Source organism: Struthio camelus, chromosome 10 (assembly GCF_040807025.1).
Source record: "Struthio camelus isolate bStrCam1 chromosome 10, bStrCam1.hap1, whole genome shotgun sequence".
NCBI lineage: Eukaryota > Metazoa > Chordata > Aves > Struthioniformes > Struthionidae > Struthio > Struthio camelus.
The window spans coordinates 21719509-21727757 of record NC_090951.1 but is presented as its reverse complement, the minus strand read 5'-3'; positions in this window follow the sequence as shown (position 1 = coordinate 21727757).

Sequence of the window (8249 nt, the reverse complement as noted above, 5' to 3'; positions counted from 1 at the left end):
GGCTCCCCACTTTGCACAGGGAAACCCCTCGAATTTGCCTCCCAGGGGTTTCTCTAAGCAACACGCACAAACACCCACCGTTTGCCGACGCACATGCGGGTCATTCTCTCTTTGGTAGCAGTATTTTGACACTTTCCCATCCGTCCAAACCAAACTAAGGGTGTCTTGGACAGAGTTTCATAAGTCCTTTGGTGGACTATGGACATCAGTTTATTCTGCTGGCTAATCTGTAACTGTTCATCTGTTCCACCTTGAGACATTATCACTTCTACTACCCGGGCACCGTAGTTGGATTTTCAGGTCTGCCAGCGTTGCTTTGGCCAACGCTGAGGAGTTAGGCTGGACCGTATTCAGCCGCTGTTAGCATTTCTGCTTATTTCTGCCCTCTTCCATATTTAAGGCTCTAATTACGCTTCCCATGAGAACGTCAGTTTGCAGCAGTCGCCATCCAGCAATGCCTTGCCATGTAAATTTTGAGGAGCCTTCCTCCAAGGAGCGAGAAGAGTATAGAGTTTAAGACAACTTCGGGCAGCTTGGAGATCCAGAACCCCTAGAACCAAAATTCTAGGGGAGTAAATAGCCACTCAGTGATGCTTTCAAGGAGTAAGGATGTTGTCTGCAAGGCAAGGGCTCTGATGTGATATGTCATTCTTGGAAACCACCAGTGGGCTTGGCTGGCATTGTGTGAGTAGAGGTTATGCCTGGGAAGTGGACATCCTTACCTGTTGTGAGGTGACAGCAAAGACATTTCATGGAGAAATACATGTACACAACAGGCTCAGCACAAGAAGGTTTTTCTGCCTTTCTGTACGGAAGACGACTGAAAAGTGGCATCAACCGCTTTTGTCACCAGATTGCTCAACAAATTGTTTGGAACTTTGAAAAATGTTGACTTGGCACAAAAGGCAGTATCAAATATGGCAACAAACTCACTGAAATCAAAATTTTCTAATGTCTTCCAACACGATTCACCACCCAGGAAGGAATTTATGGGGCAGTGTAAAGACTTCTAGTCGTGACCCCTCGCGCCAAGGTGCACGGACGATGCCTGCTTCATGTCCAGGGAGGGAAGAGGCTATCGCACGGAGCTGCCCTGACATTATTGCTAGATCTGCACCTGCTCCCTGTCTGCAATTACTTTCCATGCAAATAAGTATCAGTTCACATTATAGCATCCTCCAGAGATGCCGTCCGTGCTGCTTGCTGCTATACATATATCAAACAAGAAGCCGGCCCGGCCCTACAGATCAGCTAGTCAAATAGAAAAGGCAGACCAAAGCCAAAATAGGAAACAGAGAGAGGAACTCAGCCTGACTCTGGTTTTGTATTTAGTCAGTTATATGTTCAGTCGTGTAGAGACTGAAGTTCCCTGGCCTCAGTGGAAGTTGTCTTCCACTTGTAGAGCCTGGATTTCCTTGTTTTGATTTCAAATGACTGGTTTGACATAGGAGTATGTGATACCTGGAGAGTCTCAGGAGAGCTTCTACTCCAGAAATGTTGGTGAAGTCTGTAGTTTCGTACTGAAGCACTTTCCCCAGCTCTGACAATACCTGTAGGTCCAGAGCAGACCCTTCCAAGAAAGCCAGGCAGCACTAAATACACCTCAAGGGCTGGCACTCCTGGTGTTGGGTGCTGCCAGACCTACATCAGCTCTCTGCAGTGATTTAGGAGCAGCACACAGCAGAGTTCAAGTGGATTTACTGCCCTTGACAGCTTTCTGCGTTGTATCAGGGAAAATAAACTTTCTAGGAAGCAAGAAGCAACCTCAGGAAAGGCTGCTCTGAATTTGCTGACAACATCTTAAGAAAAACACCTATGATTTATATGCCTGTCTCTCCATCTGATGTGACACACCACGGGACCAGCAATAAACTGAAACAAATGCCACTTATAGCCATTACAGGCTAAATCCCTGTCTAAGACCAACTTGTGATCTCTCCAAGGGCACAGGAGAAAGTTAAGCACGGAAAGGCTGAGCCCTGCTCCCCTTGCCAGTATTTTTTTCTGGTTGCGACAGTACCAAAGTGCCACGGGGTTACCCTTCTCATCCCTATCGTTGGTGCATTGCATTTATTCATCTGACCCAGAGATACTTCAGGGCACTACAGGCGAGGCTGCTGCCAGCAGTCCACCACCGCAGCCCAAATCCCACCACCACCGCTGGGTGAGCAGCAGTTCCTTCCTGCAAGCCACGGCTGGGCTGTGGGGACCAGCAGCAGAGACCTGCCTGGTTCACAGCCCCCCAGTGCGGGGTGCTGCCTCTGTGCTCTTTGTCCAGGCACTCTTTCTCCGGAGAGCTTGTCTCTCATGGCCCAGGGGGCTGTCCGTGATCTCACTGTATCCACTCATTCCCTTCCAGGGCTGGTCCATCAGATATAAAGTCTTTCTATACATCGGATTCAAGGACCATTTTTTCAATGCCAAAGGTATAATTCGGCAGAAAAGAACTCCCTGCATGTGATTTTCACCCCAATATATTGGTTTATTTTCATGACTGGCTCTAGAGTCTGCGTTAGCAGGATGGTTTAAATAACACAGATGCTAAGGCCACATCCAGAAGTCACTGATGTCAGGAGTAGATTCTCTGTTGAGTCAGTGAGTTTGGAGCTGGGTCCCAAATTCTTTTTTCTTTGGAAGATGTTAACTTTGGAAGCTCACAGCCATCACATATACGTAATTGGAATGAGTGGACCAAATTTGCTGCTGTTATAACGCTCTTGAAGTCATGGGAGACATCCCAGCAGAAACTCTGAAGCAGAATATTGTAAATATTGAGAAATCACAATGCACCCATTGCAGTCCAGATTGAAACCCCACGTTTGGGATGTGGAAGGGGGAGGCAGAAGAGGCCCAAAGCTACCTTTTCTAAATACCCAGTAGGATTTTAAAGCATTAGACTGAATGCTCCGAACTGCAGGGGAACTATGTAGAACAGTTCTTGTTCACTGTAATTTGGACAGGCCGCCTTCCTTAATGATGCTGGACACGTCTTGAGGATCTGCCTACAGCTCAGTAAGGAATGGGATTAGGCCATTAAACTGGAGAAGCTGAGATAGTTTGGGATATTTTTCAGGGGTTTAGCCTGTCCAAATATACGTCTTAGGCTTATTATTTTACGATTTATTCGAGTGTCAGAATCCAAATCTTGACATTCCCCCCCCCCTCCACCTTCAGTCTGTCTCTATAAAGGCCAGGCTTAGGTTACTGAGTTTATCAGAAACAGCCATATAAAGTGCCTCTGGAGTTATGTTCAGGGAGATACTTTATAAATCGCATATTGCCTTAAGATTTTTCTCCAAGCCCAGGAGAACGGACGGACAAAGAGCATAAATCATCAGCTTTGGATCTCCTGGACCTTTTCCCCAGCAAGTTACTGGAGACGTATTTTCTGCTGGCAGTTAAAAGGGGATTGCCTGCCCCAGAGCCAAAGTAATGGCTCCGGAAGGACGGCTCACTTTTAGGAGACTTACATAGAGCCTTCACCACAGCTTTTTCAGAGCTTTTTCAAACATTCTTTTTTTCCTCGCTTTAATTAAAAAGGAAAAAAAAAAAACTTGCTCCTGGGCAAGCAGTTGTAACAGCAAAGAGGGTTAGGCCAGGGATTGCTCCCTGGGAAGGACAGGCTTCCCTGGCACAGTGTGTGGGGGGCGGTGTTTTGGGGCGGAGGGGTTACAGCATGGTACTGCTCCCCCCACCCTGTTTTGCGGGGCCCCCCCGGACCGGCGGCAGCGCGGCTCCCAGCGGCGCCGCGCGGTGCCGCCAGGGGGCGCCGTGGTGCAGCGGCGCCGCGCAGCGCCGCGCCGGGCTCCGCGGCCGCGCCGGTTCCCCCGGGCCCCCCCCGGGCCCCCCCCCCGGATCCCGCCCGGGTCCCCCCGGCCCCGGGGCCAGCGGCGGCGGGAGCGGCGCGGGCGGCCGCCGCTCGTTGCCGCGGGGGCTCGGTGCCCGAACGGAGTGCTGAAGCCCCGGAAAGGAAAAGCAATGGTGCTTCAGGGCTTGAGCAGTTGCAAACGTTTCTTTTACATTTTTCTTTCTTTTTTTTTTTTTTTAACCTGCAGAAAAGTGTGTTTTTACGTGGCCGGAGCAGAACGGGAAGCCAGCGTGATGGGAGTCCCGGCTCTCGGCCCCTGTGGCTCAGCAGTGCGCTGCGACAAGCCAGGAGTGAGGCCGGGAAAGCTGGCGTCGCGGGGCTGGGTCCCCACGCCGGGGCGCTGGCCTGGGCTCCCCCTTCCCGCAGCAGAGCCCGAGCAGCAGGAGCCGGAGCCGGAGCCAGCGCGGTCCCACCTGCCTGCAGGCCGAGAGGTCCCAGCAGCGCGAGGGAAGCGCGCACCCACCCCTGTGCCCGGGCTCCTTGTCTCTCCAGCTTTCCACGTCCCCAGGAGGAGCAGGAGCGGAGCTGGGACCAGGCTATCGCTGTGATTGCAGCGAAGAGGGACTTGACGCAGGGAGTAGTTGCGCCCACCCAAATGCACGCTGACTCTGAGGGGAACGGCGTTAACTCTTCCCCTAGGGAAGAGCGGGCCGGACAGGCGCGATGTGGTCGAGCGGCTTCCTTTCGCTGCGCCCGAGCTGTCGAGCAGGGCAGCCCTTCCCGCCGCCGCTCTCGCCGCTGCCTTCCTCGCGCGAGAGCGGCTCCGCTTGGCAGGCGCGAGGGCTGAGCCGGGTGGCGGCGCCTTCCCTGGCTCGCCCCCGCGGGCCCTCCTGCCGCCCGGCCCGGCCGCCTCCTCGCGCCCCGCTCCGAGGGCTGCGGGAGGTTCGGCCACGGCTCGGCCTGCGCCCGCCGAAAGAGGGAAGGAGGCCGAGCTCGGTCTTGCCGGCAGTGGCGCTCGGTGGGTCGTTGCTTGTTGGAGCAGACCACCGTTCTGCTCGGTCACCTGCCCTTCCTCTTCCTCCTCCCCTGGTTCAGCCTCACCTGCACCCTGCCTCCCACCCCGAGAGAGCAGTAACCCAGGTAGCACAAATAAAACACCGATAGTTTTGCAGCTCTGCCAACGGCTATGCCTGGCGCCGGGGCATCTCTGGGCCGGTGCCCGGGCTTCCCCTAGGGACGGACGGTCTCTTCTTTAACTGGACGTCTCCTGCTGCCCCCTTGGAGCCACAGCAGTATCCACTCAGGGCTGTTTTTCTGTATAAAAGCTTTGATTTGGAGTCCGTCTCTGTCTTTGGCTACTTTTTCCCATTGCCAGGCAGAGATTATACTTCTAATTTTGGAAAACTTGATCCTGCTGCTCTTCCACCTCTAAAAGGTTTTAACGCTGAGCGTAAACAAGTGCCTTCAAACGCCAAGAGAGCATTTGCCCAAGGCGCTGCAGTAAAAGCAGGCAGCCTTGCCTGCAGCCTCCGTTTGACATCCTTCCATATCTTTATTGACTTCCTCTCTGGGACTGCTTGATGTTCAGGCCTTTAAAGCTGGCCTCCACCTTTGGACCCAGTTGGCTTTGCTGTGCTGGGCTTGATGGGGTTTTTGTCGTCCGCTGTCTTCTGAAGCTTGGCTCTCTTCAAGGGATGCTTTCTTACCGGCACTAAAAACCACTTAATTCATCCCAGGGCTCCCGGTGCCCCGGTGGGATGGGCTCCCGGCCAGGCCGGGGCTCCTCGGGCTCTGCCGTGGGTCAGCACAGAGGCTTGGGCCGGCCTTTCCAGCCCCGATGGAGGCACGGCGCGGCTCTCCGGCGCGAGAAATCTCCTTTCCACACTTGCTGGGGGATGCTCAGACGACAGGTTGGTCCTGCCGAGGGCTCTCTCTCTCCCTCTCCTTCTGCAGCCCGTCGATGTCGTTCTCCGATTACCGGGCCGGTTTGCAGAGCGACGCATGCTGGTTTCCCCCCTGCCCGCAATAAAACCCCGGCGTGTTTGCCGCTCCTCCTCTCGCTCGTGGGCAGCACCAATGCTCTTCTCTGGCCTTAAGCAGCCCCGTGCGGCGTAGAGACCGCCGGTATCGGCCCCGCTATCTCCAGGCACACCTGTCCCCCACGGGGATTTCTTTAAGAGAAGAGCGGGGGGCGAGGGCGGCTGCCGGTGCGTTCGGGGATGCGCCGCGGGATGGGAGCAGTGGGCAGCCGCCGGTGTTTAACGTCTCGAGGTGTTTAACAAGGCGCCCCGGCGGCGGGGGAGATAAGCGTGCCGGCGAGGGAAGGGTGGCTGGCTCTCCGACCTGCCTGAGATGCTGCCAGCCGCCCACCTGCCCCGGTAGAGTTAATATCTCTCCCGTTCTTTTTTGTCTAAATACATCGCTCAAGCCATTTTTTTTTTTTGGCACTCCCTGTTGAGTTTCCTACGGTTCGTGGTACGTTTTTGCCGCTGGCTTATCCGTCAGGGCCACCTGTAGTATTTGAACACTGAAAATTATGGTGATGATGGTTCCTCACTAGCCCTCATCTCGTAGAGATAATGGGGAACCCATGCCACCACGCACGTACCCTACGGGTAACACCCATAGCATTGCCCCACGGCGTTTAGGCTTGAGCTCTGGCAGGCTTGGTGCTTGCTCTTCTCTCCAGCTGAAATCCCGTCGCAAACGAACAGGACACGGCGCTGTTTGGAGACCAGCGGGACAGAGTAGCCGAGGTTGGTAGGTGGGAACATCTGCAAGTGCCACCTCCATGTCCAGCTCTTCATCCACCCAGCACCACCGTCACATCAGGCCCTTCACCCCTCCGAATGCCAGCGGTGGAGGTGCGCCTCCAGCCCCATGCACCTCTCTCAGGTGCCTGCCAGGAGATAGCAGAGCTGAGAGAGGGAGAACGGCAAACTCTGAGATGTCCGTCGTCGCTCGGCGGGTGCAAATGGCAACGTCCTTCAGGGAGAGGGTGGAGAGGAACCTCATGAAGTTCAACAAAGGCAAGTGCAAGGTCCTGCACCTAGGAAGGAATAACCCCAGGCACCAGTACAGGCTGGGGGTTGACCCGCTGGAAAGCAGCTCTGCCGAGAAGGACCTGGGAGGGAGTGCTGGTGGACAAGAAGTTAAGCATGAGGCAGCAGTGTGCCCTTGTGGCCAAGAAGGCCAATGGTGTCCTGGGGTGCATCAGGCAGAGTGTTGCCAGCAGGTGGAGGGAGGTGATCCTGCCCCTCTCCTCAGCCCTGGGGAGGCCTCACCTGGAGTACTGTGTGCAGTTCTGGGCTCCCCAGTCTGAGAGAGACATGGCACTCCTGGAGAGAGTCCAGCGGAGGGCTACAAAGATGATTGGGGGACTGGAGCATCTCTCCTCTGAAGAAAGGCTGCGAGAGCTGGGCCTCTTCAGCCTGGAGAAGAGAAGACTGAGAGGTGATCTCATCAACGTGTACAAGTATGTGAAGGGAGGGTGTCAAGACGATGAGGCTGGTCTCTTCCGTGTGGTGCCCAGCAACAGGACAAGAGGCAATGGGCAGAAACTGAACCACAGGAAGCTCCATCTAAACCTGAGAAAAAACTTCTTCACTGTGAGGGTGACAGAGCATTGGAACAGGTTGCCCAGAGAGGCAGTGGAGTCTCCTTCACTGGAAATATTCAGAACCCATCTGGATGCAATCCTGGGCAATATGCTCTAGGTGACCCTGCTTGAGCAGGGAGGTTGGACTAGATGAGCTCCAGAGGTCCCTTCCAACCGTTTTTGTGATTTTGTGAGGAATCACCTGATTTTGTGATTCTGTTAGGAAACACGATCCAGGCGGTCCTGGAGCAGAGAGCTGGCAACGACCGCTGTTTCCAGTGCGCTTGCAACGATGGTTGCTTTTCCCGATGTCTGATGAGATAAGGACACCAAGGACTATGTCTGGCCATCGCAGCACTCGTACCCGCTCTCTGCCGTGGACTCTGCTGTATAGTGAGGGCTGAGCTGCACCGCTGCAGCCTTCTCTTCCGCAGCGGCTGCAACAGCATCTCTCTCCTTCTGCTCAGCCCCCTATTTTTACGCCGCACGCATGGCTCGGGAAGCGCCGGGGCGCTTCGCTGTGGAAGGCGCCGCCGTTTTCTTTGTCCTGGCTGGCTTTTTCCTAAAGATGCTTTGGGGAGGTGGGGGGAGTCCATGGCTTTTCCCTAGTTTCCTGCTCAGTCAGCGACGTCTCTAACCCGTCAGCTCGGATACGCGCGTAATTGGTAGGACCTGGAAAAGGCCAGGCCTCGCGGGTGAAGGTCGGCGGCCACCAGGGAGGAGGTGAGGAGCAGCTCTTGCAGCTTAATTAGCTTTCCCCCGCGTCGAACCGTGTCAGTCGGGCTCCTCCGCTGGGGCGCTGCTCCGTGCTGCGCGCAGCCGGGCTCCCGCGGGCAGCGAGCT